The 18,526-nt window shown below is 39.1% G+C and overlaps 1 protein-coding gene across 2 annotated transcripts in view; it reads right to left on the bottom strand.

The window, feature by feature from the left end:
- PPM1L (protein phosphatase, Mg2+/Mn2+ dependent 1L) overlaps positions 1–18,526 on the bottom strand; it is a 194,294-nt gene that overhangs the window by 118,908 nt on the left and 56,860 nt on the right. The gene's annotated exons all lie outside the window — the stretch shown is intronic.

Below are 18,526 nucleotides of genomic sequence, written 5' to 3'. Positions count from 1 at the left end.
TCACTAAATGAATCCACAAAATTACTAATAACTATCGCCGTCTGTTGTACCAAATGTGTGAGCCTTATTTTGTTACAGAACGTCCATATCATTTGTTGTTTCTATAGAATTTATAGTCTTGCAGTTACAATCATGCCTGACACAAAACTGCAGTTATGTCTGGTTATATGACCTGAGATGGGAACTTATTGCAAGTCCTTTTACAAAACAATTCCTGCACATTTGGCACAACAGACTGCTATAGTTTTTAGTTCATTTACTGAAGTTCTAGTAAAAGTTATGATTTTAGTGAATAATATAATATACTACTACGGCTCTTTATTTGCTTATAGCAGTTTGGTCATTTGTCATGTAAAGCCGACACTATATAGGGCCAATTGTTGTTGGTGGAACAGTTTTCAGCACAGATAGCGGTGGTGTTCTATTGTATTTTGTAAACCATATGTGTAGGAGGGCATAATACTGTGAGCATCTTATTCTGTACTTCCAGCACAGCATCTTGGTATAATGCAGTACAGATGTTGTTTTTCACTGTTCTCCCACCTCCCATTACCCCAATCTCAACCACCTGCTCTGGTGTAACTAGAATAATCCTCTCAGCACAATCCAATAACCGGGATTAGATCGCCTGGAAGAAAGTGAGCGGAGGTCAAGCCAGACATCAATGCTCACACGAGTCACAGCGATGAATGACTTGACTGGAGGTGTGAAGCGGATTATTAGACAGCTTGGTGATGGTGTCTCCAGGGTCCTCTTATGGTGGAGAGATAGCAAAACCTTCCCCAATCTATAGATGAAGTGTAAATGAGTGATTCTTCACCCCTAAACATATTACTAAAGGGATAGCTAAGCCACACCATAGTCTTATGGACATCTCTGTGCTGCAGCACTTTCTGAGCATAAGGTACTGTAAGGCTAGTTTTTAGCCAGGATTTCACAGAAGGAAATATATTCCAGCTTTTGGCAGAGATTGAAGACAGGAATAGTGAAATCTGGAGGAGTCATTTATATAAATAATATTGAAAAACGAAATAACAGAACCTCCAAAAACCCTGCTTATGATTTCCCTTACATGACCCATTTACTGGACGTCTATCTATCTATCTATCTATCTATCTATCTATCTATCTCATATCTAGATAAATATAAATAAATAATATATATATATATATATATATATATATATATATATATATATATAGAAAGGCATTTACGCATTATTTTTCCTTATATGGCAGAATGTCAAAAAGCACTTGGCTTCATGCTAGCTTACAGCTGAGCTTCCTTTGATAGAAAAGATATGCCGATAATTACTAGTTTGCGCTGTTCTGTTTGTTTTGCGACTATGCATTTTTGTGTTTTTTTTTTTGTTTTTTTTTAATTTTAACTATAAGGCATTCATATTCTGCTTTTTTATTTGGAAAACACAGATTTTCATTTTATCTTATTGTTTTCTGTTATTGTGCTGATTTGAAAGGAAATAAATGCATTACTATTATAGTTTTCAGACACTGTAATAAAGGAAAAAATAAATCCCTTTGAAAAGGAAAGCTTTTTTTCCACTAACTGTATAGTCATAGTATAAAGTACAGGCAGAAAAAGCAAATTACAGGATGTTTACCTCTGAACTCCAGGCTAACTTTAGAATTAAACTACATAAAATTTGTGAAGACATAACTTTACTTCACTTGCATTGATCCTGAAGTACTGCCTACTTATTGCAGTCTAGAGCTGGAAGATGGACAACATTTCCTGGCTTCAGAACTTAAAGCTAGCCATTCCCTTTTAGTCTAATGTTGAGCAAAATTCTCAATTTTAACCCAAACAACCATGCTATGGGTAAAATTTTACATGATCACTTTAGCAATCCAATAACAGACTCATAGTCTGGGAATAACTTGGCCAAAACATTTCCACCTGCTAGTCTCTAATCCATGCTTGGTCTTTCTCCTACCAGAATGGTTGTTTATCCTTAGACTGAAAATTTATGGGAAACTATAAAGGCCAATATGGACTTCTTATGAAATGTATAGGGTTGGGTAATGAATGTAGCCTCGGTCTGCAATGGTGAAGGGATACCACTGACTTACATGTGGTCCATCAGGTTCCTTTTACCAAAGATGGTCCAACAATAAAGCTATTGAGCACATACAATAAACTGCCCTGGATGTTTATCCAAAAGGACCCTTTATAGATACATTAAAATAAAAGGGTCTGTTGGGTGTAAACTATTTACAAGTATCAATACCATGTTTCAATAAAGGTATATTGCAAATGTATAGGTTATGCTTCCAATTCCTGGTATTACTTGTACAACCCATATCTTGTATGTCTTTGTGTCTCAGAATTTTCCTGTTACCAACAATACAATTTTTCAAGGGTTGTTGAATCAAAATACTCCGCTGACCTAGCAATACAGAACACAAATACAGATGCTATCATCATTCTTCAATGCTTCAGTGAACCTGTGAAACATATTGAAAGCACGGGATGATACATTGTGTGTGCTCTGTAATATCCCTTTGTCTCACATGGAAGATAGAAGAATTCGATCATTCTTAGCGCATGTTCTCAAACATCCTGTGGCCAAGAGAGAAGGAGAATGTGCCTATAAACCAAATACCCCATGGTATAGGATTTCTTTTTTTGCTATCCTGCAGGCACATGGTTTGTAGGGTTTATCTGACCATCCAAATAATAAACCTTACCAGTCCTGGGAAGAATGGGGCTACTACAGGAGTTGACTATAAAAGTATATCTGACAAAATGACACATTGGTTTTTTACAATAAGTTATGGCAGACATGTCCTACAAGTCATATTGAGGCAGTAGATTTCCAGAATGACTGGGTATCCATTGTCACCATTTCTGGCCCATTGTTTCATATTTCTTTTAACACACTGGGTGATAATGTATGGGATACTGAATGAAGAATATGTATTTTCCTCCATGCATCATCTCACCATCAAAATGTAAAAAACAACAACAGATAAACAAGAACATTATGTTACTTTCCATGTGCTGTTTTTCTACATTCACAACTCAGTGAGATGATGGAAGGAAATCTAGATGCGATGGATCATTAGTCGCCAGCTCCATCCACTTTATATTTGTCATCGGCTGCTAAACAAACAACAAAAGAATGGATGACAAGCTGAGATGAGCAGGTTATTCTCTAGAGCTGCCCTCTCTCCTCTAAGAGTCTTTCAGTCTCTCCACCTGAATACAAGTATCCAGAGACTGTGAAGTGAACCTGTCACCTGGAAGTGCTATTAAATCTACAGGCATGATGATGAAGGTCAGAAGGAGATAAACAGACAAATGTATTGATTTATATTAAGGGATTCAATATGACTTAACATGAATTGCTTAATATCAATGAATGGCAGCCTTTTAAATATGGGTTTGCATACGAAGATAGCTGTCAATCACTTAAAAGGACCGCCCACTTGACTCCTAAATCTAGAGCTAGCAGTGATATGAATAAATAAAATTCAAGTGTCGCTGAATCTTTACCACAATGCTAAATATCAATCTGCTCTTGTTATTCTGCTTTATACCATGCAGGCTGCAAACCACATTGAATACGACAGGTTCCCCTTTATCCATTGTTATAAATGCCCATGTCTTCTGAGTCTATTTATACTAGACACGAGGAAGGGACGCCTACACTGTGGTAAGGAAAACCACATGACCTCCTACATGCATGAGTATGCTAGCTCCCTTTTAGGTTTTTTACTCATGTTTTAGACTGTTTCAGATACATACAGTGAAGGTTGCATGACAGTGGAAGACAATCCTATAAATCAATTAAGAAACCTCCTAAAGATTATCCAGCCAATGTGAAGTATAAATATAAATCTTTAAGATACGGGAGGCCTGGGTGGTATAAGAAAGCATAAAGATCCAGCATCAGCCACTGTAATAAGTTTTTTTTTTTTACCCCTTTAAGTCAGTCTCAATATCAGACAGCATTAGTAAAATTGACCCAATATTATTTAGGCTTGTAGAAATATTCTGGGCTTTCTGCTCTTTATTACTATTTTGTGTTCTTTGGTACATTAGAATCTGCTACTACAGAAGTGCTACAGGTAACATAACCCTGGTGTATAGTACATCTCCCTCTAGAGTACAAATACTAGAGTGACTGTATGGCGGCACAGTAAGGCCATTTGTATTTCAGATACAACTTTACAACTTCACTTTAAAGAGAAAAAGTGAACTAAAATGGAAAAGGAAAAAGTCATATGAAAGATTCAAAGTCAAGAAATCGATTAACATGCTAAAGAGTGTTGCAGCTGAGGTTAGGAAAGGGCATGAGAATATGTAAAAAATCCTCTGGCAAAGATTTATGACAACACAGTAAAACGGTTGCAGCGTGGAATCTGTGTTTTTATGGCATGCATCATATTTAAAACAGCAGGAGCAAATCCATTTATTTGTAAATCATGGTGCAGTAAGAACGAGCATAGCCATTGTTAAAACTCCATTTTATGTCACATCCAAGGTGAAATAAGCACTTAAATCTCCGCAAAGAGGCCCAGTGCTTTGCAATGCTTGCCATTATGTAAAGCAAGCATATTTATGTGCTCCAGGATTATCGGAACTCAGAGCAGGGACTGTGCCTCTCCACATAAACCCATAGGAAAAGGACCTTGAGAAGCAGTTACAGAATGGCCGCAATTCTCTTCATGTAATGGGGCTATAAATTGTGTTATTTCAGTACAGTCAAGAAGCGCACAACAAAACTGAGCTTTCATGAGTTGTCCACTGCAGCACCATACTCTATGTACTTACAGTGCATGAACCTTATATCAGGCCCTTAGAGGTTTAACTGGATGTTCTTGGGTTCCAATGTAATATCTGGAACAGGGTCCCCTCCTCTCCTGTGTCATTTATAATGATGGTGCCTTCTTACATTGCATAAAGGCTTTTGGGATGCCATCACAGTCAAAGGCCTGCATCTCTTTTCTACCTCTGCACTCAGTAAGCTACTTCTTTGGTTCTTACAGGTTTTAGCATTGTTTGTCAATTGTCTCTGGCTTTATTATATATTACTAGTTACATAACAAAATGAATGAAAAATGTTGATGTTTATGTAGCAGGTTGTGCCCTTTGCCTAAGTAGACAAGCATTTTTTTAATGCTTACTTGTATAGCACCATCATATTCCACAGCACTTTACAGACATTGACAGTCACTGTCCCATATAGTGCTCACAATCTACATTCCCTATCAGTGTCTGTTTGGAATGTGGGAGGAAACCCACGCAAACACGGGGAGAACATACAAACTCCCTGCAGATGTTGTTCTTGGCAGAATTCGAACCCAGGACTCCAGTGCTGCAAGGTTAACCACTGAGCCACTCAGCAAAAAACACACAAACACACACACACACACACACACTGTACTACTAATACTCTGCATAAAAGATGTGAGCAGTTGACCAACACGTCTTTGCTCACTGGGTAGCTGATCACCAGGACTAGTACACAGGGCTATTAGCTAGGGACTCTCAATGCTGATAACAGCCCTGAGTATTGGCCTGTCCAATAGGACCTTAAATTTCAGTTTGCATTTCCCGAATTGAGTCTCTAGCATGGAAATAATCTCTCTATCCTCTTCTGTCTTGCTGCTTATCATAGACCTATATTACATTTATCTGGTGGAGGACCTATAGAGGACTCATCCCAGACATGGACTTAATATGAAGAATATCACTAGAAATTTTGGAGCTTTTTCTTCTTTTGTGGGTACCAGCCCTTGTCACACATAAATCCTCCATATCTTATCAAGAGCTGTATACAAACGGAGAACCTATAACAGTCTTGCATGGTCTCTATTTCTGTATCGCAAGCACACTGACCAGTACTCTGCGAACCTTTCCTCTGAGGTTTCCTGTCTCTTTGGCTGGCATCTATTAACCTTGGGTAACAAATGTCTTTGTGGATGGAATCAGACGTGGATTTTAGTCAGCTGCACCTCTCTCTCATTGAATCCGACAGTTATCGAGAAAGGAATATCAGAATTCACAAAACATAAAAAGTCACTAAATCAGATACAGGTATAACAAAATCTAGGCTTCTGAGCATTACCTCGACCATAAAGAAATATTAGATAAGTCTCTGCTATTTTAAGACTGTTTAGCATTAGGCAGCAATTGTTTAGTATGCTGGGTGTAATCCAGAAGATTGCTGCTTATTCTGTATTCTGAATATTACGGCGTGGAAATTGTGTAATTAAAATACAATAAAATTGTGTTGTGATCATGACCAGCAATCATGTCACGCTGGGTGTTCATAACTAGCGTAGAGTTCAGTTCTACAGGCAACGCGGCCATTGAATCTCGTCTGGAATATGCATAATAGAATTCTGGAAAGTCTTTCAAGTTAATTATCGTAGTTAGGATTCTCAGAATGGTGGCTGAGCTATACCTCCTATGTGACACGTTCAGGCGCCTTTTATTTAGTGCAGGTATTTCTCTGCCTGTTGCTATTCTGCACAGGGGAATCAAACCCGCTAACCTTCCAAAGGGAGCGGCAAATGGAAACTCTAATTGGGGGAACCATTGACTTCTGCAATATGACGCACAAGTTGTAAGAAGAGGAACAATGTAAATAAAAGGGGAAAAAGAAAATGCTTTAGTTATTCAAGGGTGTAAATAATATTGTAATGCCCGGGACCAAAGCCAATTTAACAAGCATGGACCAGTGCATGTGCTTTTATCATTACCCGGCCACAAGTATTAAAACGTGCTTTCCTCTAGTCTAAGCTGGATGATATAAATAGCGGTAAAAGATCAAGGATGTTTGTTGCATCCTATTAACTAACATATCTTCTCTTAAAATTAATTTCATGGTCAATGACCTTGAATCTTGTGACTGCAAAAGGAACCTTGTTTGTTTAATATTTTCCCATGAATATCTAATCTCTTAAAGCTAACAGTGCCAAAGGAGCCCAACCTAGGGAATTTATTTAGCCAATAGATATTCCTCCTGACCACCCCATATACATGCACATACACTTTGACTAAGGATGCATGTGTTTTTCAATAGGAATATTATTTTGAGAATAAATAATAATAATAATACATTTTATTTATATAGCGCCAACATATTCCGAAGCGATGTACAATTTGTAGGGTTCAGATACAGACAGATACATAACAAAGAACGTCATTTCACACAATGGGACTGAGGGCCCTGCTTGCAAGGATTGTTCGTGCTGAAATCCAGATTTCATAAATCTGCCACCAGTGGAGAGTTAAAGGGATTATCCTCAGGATAGGTCATTAATATTAGATCTGTGGGTGTATGAGCGCTGGAACCCCCACAGATTACTGGTACAGAGGCACACTCACTCGCCGTACAAACTGAAGCCCCCAGTGTAGGTTCTGGTGTGCTGCCCCAATAAAGATAACCCCTTTAAGATAGTTCTATTTCTATCACCAGGTCCTGCTGATATTTGCGGGCTTGGCTGATGTTTATATAAAGTCCCCTGTTGACCCCTACATAACCACAACTCAGCTCATAGTAATTCTAGGTGGCATTACATTCACAAGTCACTTTATATAAAAAAAACGACGGCTAATGATGGTGTGCACTTGTGGATAGCAATACTACATGGGAGATAATATTGAAGGGAATTTGTCAATCTGGCATGAGATGGGCCAAAATTATTAAGAGTTCCCAGCCTCTTAATAATTTTGGCTCATCTTTCCCATGCACCAAAATTGAAATTTAGACCAGCCAGGAACTAGACTAAATTGTAAGTATACCTTATGCCAGTTTTCTGGAATAGGTTATAGTATTTCTGATGGGCTGAAGCATTCCCAGCACAACTTGATCCAGGCCCCACTACTCCACTTTTCTCAAAATTGGTAAGAAAATTGGAAGATGGGCAAAGTGGTGCATTTTTTTGATGCAATGTTCCACTTTTTCCACATTCCAACTCACCACTTTTGAGAAAAGGAGAGAGATGGGATCATGTCGAGCTGCCAAGATTAATAAATTCACAACATTGTATTGTATAAATGAAAACCGTATGTTTTTGCTGCTACTGTAATGTTGTTTTCCAACTCTACCAACAGCCAGGAAAATCTGACTTTTTTGGCATCTTAGAAAGCAGTTATTTATAAAAAACTAAAATAAGTAGTAGAGTTTTGTTAGAGGATTTGCCTGATATAATAATAGGTAGTAAATGCTGATGTGATGGTTCAGATATCTTTGATAAATCAATAGCTGCATTAAAGAGGACCTTTCATGTCCTCGGGCATGAATTGCGCACACTGTCGGTTTTCCCGTTATGTGCCCCAGTGGAAGAGCTATCAGCGCCGTTACCGATAGCTTTTCACTGTCAGAAGGGTGTTCTTGACGGTCTAGCTGGGCTGTAAGAAGGCCCCTCCTGACAGCACTGTCTGTAGCACTGTAGTGTCAGAGGGGGTGTCAGAACGCCCTTCTGACAGTGAAGAGCTATCGGTAATGATACTCTTTTCCTGGGGCACATAGCAGGAAAGCAAGTGCACTGTTGGCTTTATACCGGTATATAAAATTGTGTGTGCCTGAGGACATGAAAGGTCCTCTTTTAAAGGGGTGTTCAACTTCCCCACGCATTATAATGCTCCTTAGTAGCCCTCATAGAGTATAATGTCCTTCAGTGGCCCATCACAATGTCAAATGCCCCTGCAGTGGCCCCATATAATATAATGTTCCTCCAGTGGCTCATCACACATTAACCTGTCCCCTTGTAGCCCCTCAGACATTAATTAACCTGTCCCTCCCGCAGTGGCACCTCAGACATTATACTGTATTGTCCCTCTCAAGTTGCCCTAAAGTCCCTCTCCTGGTGTGCCCACAGTAAAATGTCCCCCTAGAGTTGCCCCACAGTATAAAGTCAATCTCTTGTTGCGCCAACAGTATAATGTCCCTCACAGTTTCATGTTCCCCTCCAGTTGCTCCCACAGCATATACAGTCCAGTACAGTCTAGTTGTCCCCACAGTATATATTGTCCCTTCCTGGTGCCCACAGTTCAACGGATCAAACAAAAAAAAACTCCTAATACTCGCCTTTTCCCATTTCTCTACTGTTCTCTTTTGTCCCTGCTCCTGAAAGGTTTCAGGAAACTGCAAGCACAATGTAAGTGACATCACTATATCAGGCCTACTACTCCCAAGACACCAGGACTGTCTCATGAAACCAGGACATTTGAAAGGAATTGGACTGCCTGGACTGAATGTAGGACTCTCCTGCTGTCCCAAGGTGGCCCCGCTAGCATTGGGCTTGATGCAAGTAAACAGTTTTCCCTATGGTTATAGTGGCCCTGTCTATCCCCAGATGCAGCATATTAAACCAGAAACACAGTTAAGGTTGGTTCACACTAGCATATATCTTCCGGACAGTTAAAGTCCACATGGAGACTCCCCTGGATGTAATACACTCGCAATTGCAAGTGATGTGCTGTCAAAGCACACGGACCCCATAGACTATAATGGGCTCCGTGGTGTTTGCCACGCACTGCCTGCATGAATGATTCGTGTGGGCAGTGCGCAGCAAGCACACGGAGCCCATTATAGTCTATGGGGTCCGTGTGCTTTGACAGCACAGCGCTTGCAATTTGTGATTGTATTACATCTGGGGGGTCTCCATGTGGACTCTAATCGGACGCAATACATACGCTAGTGTGAACCAACCCTTAGATAGGTCAGGATCACCTGAATGTAACACGTGTTTCCCCATGAAAATGAATGGCTCAGTTACCGAAAGGAATAAATCTGCATATTGTGAACAACTGGCTATATTAACTTTGGCATTTTATCAGTTGCTACATGTATGAAGATACAGTTCTGCCTTATTAACCTAAAGGGCAAAGTAAGCCCTGCAAGGTTGGTTTCACACACAGCAATCTTTTTAGGAAAAACATTGCAGTTTTTGTGGCAGTATTTTGAGTCAAAGCCAGAACTGAATTTATAAGGCGTCTTTCATGTTGTTTCTCTGCTTGGATGTGTTAAACTAAGTAAAAAATAGATTCCACTCCATGGCATCTGCACCCAGTAGGTATTTATGTTAGGAAAAAACATATTATTTTAAACTGGATACAAAAGTAATTCCATTAAGCAATAAAAAGGAAACACTAGGTGAATGGCGGTTATGGATTTATGGATTACTTTTTGCCTAGCAGCTTTCCTAGCTCATATGGTAAACTGAAATTAAAAATATAGTGTGAAAGAAACCTTAGACCAAACATCTATGAAAAACGGCCATATCGGTCTCTTCAAGTTCACGGAAGGGACTTATTCACTTGGCAATGAATTACAGACATGTGACAGTCCTTTAAGAGACAGCCAACAGATGGCCATTATAGAACTCATATATGTCAATTGGTATTCACGTGACTCTATCTTTGTCTGTTGTGACGGACAAAGATGGAGCATGTCAGTTTTTTGGCATGTTAAAAATGGTTCGGCCATAGACAAATTGAAATCAATGTGTTCTCAAAACAGCCGTACACAGCTATTTTTCACTGTTGTGTGAATAAGGCCTTATACAGTGCTTTTCCCTTCTGTTGGACTCAGCCTGGCTGGGATTCACACCTCACTTTAGACAGTGCCAGAGTAGTTCCAGTTCTACTGTTCAAAGTATAACAGACCCAGGCTACATTCAGACAACCAAGGTGCAAGATGGCCATCAAAAACGTACAGTGGTCTTGTACCAGTGGGATCCCTGTTTTCACAGCTGCCCATACATTACAGGGTATGGAAGGATTTATGGTCCATTTTTAGGGTTTGTCCCTAAAAATGGACAAAAATAGGACATCACCTACATTTTGATGGTCCGTCAGAATAACAATCATGTGAACTGAAAAAAATCTCTTATATACTATTCTGTCTATTTTAAAGAGGACTTTTCACCACTTCCACCAATTCAATTAGTGTTAATAGCTGCTTTTCCAGCGATTCTGATGCAGTTGTAATTATCTCCCTAGCCTCCACCTTTCCCGAGCAACAAGCACAGTTGGTTTTGGTGCCTGATATACTATGTAAGCTCTGTAATGTCAGAAGGGCGGTGTCAGGCAGGGGGTCGTGATTCAGAGCTCCAAACAGAGGCAGCCAGTGTCAGAGCTCAGATTCACACCCTTTGTCTACTCCTGCCTGACACTGTCCTCCTGACAGTACAGTGTCTAATAGTATAAAAGGCACCAAAACTAACAGCATTGATTGCTTGGGAACGGGGAGAGCTAGAGAAGAAATTCCAACAGTTCCCGAATCAGTGGAGCAGCAGCTATTAAGTAATGTAAAGAAATGGACTTGTAGGGTGTGATGAAAGGTTCTCTTTAACTAGAATTCTACCTTTCTGAAAAATCCACATACACTAACCTAGTCTATCATTTGATATGTATCTTACCAGCATGAATTGTGTACTGTTTTTTTTTTTTCCCCATCAGTGAAATAACCATATCATTATATGTAGTAGCACTTCTCACTGTGTCTTTACCCAGCGACCCCAGAGATGCCATCTCATCTCCTACTTAACCAAACTAATCAGGGCTTATCTCGATGCCAGCTCATGGAACTTTTATTTACAAGCCTGAAAACTGTAACATGCAGCGTCACTGGGATTAAAACCTTTCTTCCCAGCATGCTAAACTGCTGTCCCAAAGTATACAGCAAATTATCAGCAGTATCTGTATATCCATGGGAACGCCACAATCAGTGGCTGTAAGATGAATACTACCATGCAAACAGTTTCAATAATTTTTCCTTTTATGTTGTGTGATTTTGATGAAATGTTCTTCTGTAGAATTATGTGGGATAGAGATTAATGGAATTAGACAAAATTAGTGATGGAGGAAGAGATCAGAAGCGTATAGATCAAAGAGTTCCTAGGGGTTTTGAATGGATTACCATAGTAACTTTGCATCTCATACATACAATGAGTCCTGCTTCATGTCTGTGAACTTGCTGGAAAGAGAACATGAAGTATAGCAATGTTGTTTGTCAAACTTCATGCACTGTAACACAGAGGAACGCAGACACAGAATACCGACTGTCAATCAACAGCCGTGGTATTACTGGGCAAAAAAATTGCCGCTTATTTTTTATTCATGCAAAACTGTATATAAATATTGAAGCTTGGGTACAATAAATAAGAATAATATAAAAAAATTAGTGCAAAAATACCATTAAAAAAGGAAAAACATAGTTCATAGTAATTCTGTAAAATGTAAAGCACAGCTATTATGTAATGCTTACAGATAGAAGTGATACTTTAAGACCACCATAAAGCAAAATCTAGGTACCATATATACTCGAGTATAAGCTGAATTTTTCAGCACAGTTTTTGTGCTGAAAAAGCCCCCCTCGGGTTATACTCGAGTCAAGCAAAAAAAAAAAAAATATATATTTTTTTTTATTTGGGAGGGGTGTCTATGACCGGCCGCAATAGTAATGTATAGAATCTCCCATACAATAGTGGAAAAAAAAGAAGCTTTTAAAAAAATATAATAAAAAAATAAAGTAAATAAAAGTTCTAAATCCCTCCTTTCCCTAGAATACATATAAAAGTAGAGAATGACTGTGAAACACATACACATTAGGTATCCCTGTGTCAGAGTGCCCGGTCTACTGAATATAGGGTATCTGCAGTGCTACTGTTCTGTCAGGAATGGGTTAATAGGAGCACTGCAGATACCCTATATTCAGCCAGGCTGAATTCCAAGTGGGGGCAAAAAAACATTCCTCAAGCTCAGGGAAGGGGCAGACAGACAACCAAAACACCCCCTCCCCTTCCCCATCACCCAGCAACTACTGCACCCAAAAACTCCGACCATTTTCATTTTTGAAATTTTCCAGTAGCTGCTGCATTTCCCCCCTCAGCTTATACTCGAGTCAATAAGTTTTCCCAGTTTTTTTGTGGTAAAATTAGGGGCCTCGGCTTATATTCTGGTCGGCTTATACTCGAGTATATAAGATAATAAAAATTAATATCTCTGTGCCTGTTTTAATGAATACACGGGTGCAAAAATATCATGGGCTGGCCCCCCCACCACCACCAAATACACTCATTCCTTGGCTGACATGTACAGGCCAGCATTTTATACTTTATCTTGGTCTGTACGCCCTATTCACGATCCATACACTGTCACACTACAACACCAGCAGAGCACATATCAGTTCCCTTGCACGCTGGTCCCACTCTTTAAGGATGACTGACATGCGAGAAGGTATCTGAAGTTCTTCTGTGGGTGTAATAGACCAAGGAGCCAGCAAGATGGGACAAATGTTGCTGTGTCGTAGTGATGACAGTAGAGGCTCGAGCCGACAAAGCTGACGCCTCAGGACAACTGACATGAAGTGCCATAAGTGGGCCCAAGACAGCTGCACCATTTATCCTATGGTTAACACAGAATTAGTCCCACTTGACAAATGTGCTCATTTCCTATTTTACTAGTAACATGTGATATGTAAAAAACATATAAGGAATCCTCTGAAAGGGGTTGTCCCTTCACAAGGATCCTATCTATACTGCTAGTTTATGTGGATATAAGACCCGAACAGGCAGAGACTTTACATTCATATTCAGTGTTATTCCTATGCCTATGAGTACTTGATAAAACTGTGCAAGTATTATTTATAGTAGGTGCCACTCTCCTGCCCAGATAGCTGGTAATATAACACTGTGTCCATAAGAATAGTGTTCTTCCTTAGGTGGGCTATTTCAGTCATCTACCTAGTTAAGGAGATACAGTATTCTTGTACAGGCTCACCTCTATTATGGCATTTCTGTCCTATTATCATAGGCTTCATTTACAAATGGTACATACACACTAGTGTTTAGCGTGCAGTTAGGGTTGCTGTCTTTGCTCCAACCTATTTTCTGCTCAGCAAGGTGCGCTATTAACCCACTGCAAGGTAGCGCACTGTGAATTACCAACAGCCGCTCTCTGAGGAGGATGTAACCCCTACAGCATACTAAAGACAAGTGGGCACATAGTCATACTGTCACTCAACAGATGCAACAAACGTTTTAGTAAGCCAACAAAATTGCTAGATGCGATTTTTCTCTACATAATAACACAAAAACTACTTACAAAATATGAGAAGATCTCAAGTATGAAAAGAAAATCCATTAATCTATAAATTATTTCTTGAGCAATAATTCCACATAGCCGCATCGGCAACACATTTACATCTTGTATTTCTAGTAGATACAGATGTATTGACTTGCTACTCTTAGGTGACACAAAGAGAGAAAATACTTAAAATTAATGTTCCCTGCGCTTGGGCTGCAGCTCGATTTACAATGACATAAAGAGAGTGATTAAAGAGAACAGATCTCGACTTGGATGCAACCTGATAATTGCTGCCAATAGAGGTAATTTCATATCACTGTGCCCGCTGTACGGAGAAGAAAGTGGAAGCACTTACATTGTGTAATACATTGGTTAGAGATGCTGTTACAGACCCTGTTTTGCCAATCTTAAAGGGACTGGTCTCCAAAATCTTGGCGTCTGAACCGCAGATAGCATGGTCGTGAAAGGTCCCACAAATAAAATGAGCTACTTATATGCCAGGCTTCGTGAGACACCTATAGTCACGGGTAACCTGCGCACCTTTTTGCAAATAGATGAATAGCAATATTGTTTGATAAATTTTCATAGATTTAGGGGACATTTTTACAGGTATATGTAAAAGTGATCGGTCCCATCAGTTCTATGCTCTACATTTATCACTTACTAGCTTTTACCCGCTACTTCGTCTGCGGTGATTTGAGAATTGGGCGGATACAGACGTGTGAAACTGTAAAAGTGCTTTAAAAAGTTTGGTGGGCTAGCAAATGTGATGTGATGTGTTATATTGTGTATCTAGTGATACAGACAATGTGATGTGTTGTATTGTGTATGTCGTGATACAGACAATGTGATGTGTTGTATTGTGTATGTCGTGATACAGACAAAGTGATGTGTTGTATTGTGTCAGACAATGTGATGTGTTGTATTGTGTCAGACAATGTGATGTGTTGTATTGTGTCAGACAATGTGATGTGTTGTATTGTGTATGTCATGATACAGACAATGTGATGTGTTGTATTGTGTATGTCGTGATACAGACAATGTGATGTGTTGTTGTGTTGTATTGTGTCAGACAATGTGATGTGTTGTATTGTGTTAGACAATGTGATGTGTTGTATTGTGTATGTCGTGATACAGACAATGTGATGTGTTGTATTGTGTATGTCGTGATACAGACAATGTGATGTGTTGTATTGTGTATGTGTCGTGATACAGACAATGTGATGTGTTGTATTGTATCAGACAATGTGATGTGTTGTATTGTCAGACAATGTGATGTGTTGTATTGTGTCAGACAATGTGATGTGTTGTATTGTGTATGTCGTGATACAGACAATGTGATGTCTTGTATTGTGTCAGACAATGTGATGTGTTGTATTGTGTCAGACAATGTGATGTGTTGTATTGTGTATGTCGTGATACAGACAATATGATGTGTTGTATTGTGTATGTCGTGATACAGACAATGTGATGTGTTGTATTGTGTCAGACAATGTGATGTGTTGTATTGTCAGACAATGTGATGTGTTGTATTGTGTCAGACAATGTGATGTGTTGTATTGTGTATGTCGTGATACAGACAATGTGATGTGTTGTATTGTGTATGTCGTGATACAGACAATGTGATGTGTTGTATTGTGTCAGACAATGTGATGTGTTGTATTGTCAGACAATGTGATGTGTTGTATTGTGTCAGACAATGTGATGTGTTGTATTGTGTATGTCGTGATACAATGTGATGTGTTGTATTGTGTATGTCGTGATACAGACAATGTGATGTCTTGTATTGTGTCAGACAATGTGATGTGTTGTATTGTGTCAGACAATGTGATGTGTTGTATTGTGTATGTCGTGATACAGACAATGTGATGTGTTGTATTGTGTATGTCGTGATACAATGTGATGTGTTGTATTGTGTCAGACAATGTGATGTGTTGTATTGTCAGACAATGTGATGTGTTGTATTGTGTCAGACAATGTGATGTGTTGTATTGTGTATGTCGTGATACAGACAATGTGATGTGTTGTATTGTGTATGTCGTGATACAGACAATGTGATGTGTTGTATTGTGTATGTCGTGATACAGACAATGTGATGTGTTGTATTGTGTCAGACAATGTGATGTGTTGTATTGTGTCAGACAATGTGATGTGTTGTATTGTGTATGTCGTGATACAGACAATGTGATGTGTTGTATTGTCAGACAATGTGATGTGTTGTATTGTGTCAGACAATGTGATGTGTTGTATTGTGTATGTCGTGATACAGACAATGTGATGTGTTGTATTGTGTATGTTGTGATACAGACAATGTGATGTGTTGTATTGTGTATGTCGTGATACAGACAATGTGATGTGTTGTATTGTGTCAGACAATGTGATGTGTTGTATTGTCAGACAATGTGATGTGTTGTATTGTGTCAGACAATGTGATGTGTTGTATTGTGTCAGACAATGTGATGTGTTGTATTGTGTCAGACAATGTGATGTGTTGTATTGTGTATGTCGTGATACAGACAATGTGATGTGTTGTATTGTGTCAGACAATGTGATGTGTTGTATTGTGTCAGACAATGTGATGTGTTGTATTGTGTATGTCATGATACAGACAATGTGATGTGTTGTATTGTGTATGTCGTGATACAGACAATGTGATGTGTTGTATTGTGTATGTCGTGATACAGACAATGTGATGTGTTGTATTGTATCAGACAATGTGATGTGTTGTATTGTCAGACAATGTGATGTGTTGTATTGTGTCAGACAATGTGATGTGTTGTATTGTGTATGTCGTGATACAGACAATGTGATGTCTTGTATTGTGTCAGACAATGTGATGTGTTGTATTGTGTCAGACAATGTGATGTGTTGTATTGTGTATGTCGTGATACAGACAATGTGATGTGTTGTATTGTGTATGTCGTGATACAGACAATGTGATGTGTTGTATTGTGTCAGACAATGTGATGTGTTGTATTGTCAGACAATGTGATGTGTTGTATTGTGTCAGACAATGTGATGTGTTGTATTGTGTATGTCGTGATACAATGTGATGTGTTGTATTGTGTATGTCGTGATACAGACAATGTGATGTCTTGTATTGTGTCAGACAATGTGATGTGTTGTATTGTGTCAGACAATGTGATGTGTTGTATTGTGTATGTCGTGATACAGACAATGTGATGTGTTGTATTGTGTATGTCGTGATACAATGTGATGTGTTGTATTGTGTCAGACAATGTGATGTGTTGTATTGTCAGACAATGTGATGTGTTGTATTGTGTCAGACAATGTGATGTGTTGTATTGTGTATGTCGTGATACAGACAATGTGATGTGTTGTATTGTGTATGTCGTGATACAGACAATGTGATGTGTTGTATTGTGTATGTCGTGATACAGACAATGTGATGTGTTGTATTGTGTCAGACAATGTGATGTGTTGTATTGTGTCAGACAATGTGATGTGTTGTATTGTGTATGTCGTGATACAGACAATGTGATGTGTTGTATTGTCAGACAATGTGATGTGTTGTATTGTGTCAGACAATGTGATGTGTTGTATTGTGTATGTCGTGATACAGACAATGTGATGTGTTGTATTGTGTATGTTGTGATACAGACAATGTGATGTGTTGTATTGTGTATGTCGTGATACAGACAATGTGATGTGTTGTATTGTGTCAGACAATGTGATGTGTTGTATTGTCAGACAATGTGATGTGTTGTATTGTGTCAGACAATGTGATGTGTTGTATTGTGTCAGACAATGTGATGTGTTGTATTGTGTCAGACAATGTGATGTGTTGTATTGTGTATGTCGTGATACAGACAATGTGATGTGTTGTATTGTGTCAGACAATGTGATGTGTTGTATTGTGTCAGACAATGTGATGTGTTGTATTGTGTATGTCATGATACAGACAATGTGATGTGTTGTATTGTGTATGTCGTGATACAGACAATGTGATGTGTTGTATTGTGTATGTCGTGATACAGACAATGTGATGTGTTATATAGTGGAAGCTATATGTAAATGTGAGTGAGTAGAGTGAGGGCTACTCCTGAGGTGACAGTAAGGAGTGTGCAGGCAGGTTGAGGCAGGAAATGCCAGGCAGTGTGTGTGAGTCTATAGCTGGGGCTAGGAGTCCTGCTTTTGTGAGTCTCCTGCTAGGAAGCCATGTTGTTTAGTGGCACCAAAAGTAGCCTGTGACTCAATACTAAGGGAAAACTATGTTTGTGGAAAATTGCACGCAAATCCGTCCAGGCGTTTTAGCGTGATTGAGGAACAAACATCCAAACTCACAAACATCCAAACACACAAACTTTCACACTTATAATATTAGTAGGATTTTTGATTGTTGTACAGGTAATTGAGTTTTATCGGCCTTAGGGTGCCATTACACGGTGCGTCCTATCGTATGTTAATAGCCGGATGCGCCTGTGCTTTCCTCTTTAAA

Source organism: Leptodactylus fuscus, chromosome 3 (assembly GCF_031893055.1).
Source record: "Leptodactylus fuscus isolate aLepFus1 chromosome 3, aLepFus1.hap2, whole genome shotgun sequence".
NCBI lineage: Eukaryota > Metazoa > Chordata > Amphibia > Anura > Leptodactylidae > Leptodactylus > Leptodactylus fuscus.
This window is presented reverse-complemented; position numbering and strand designations above follow the sequence as displayed.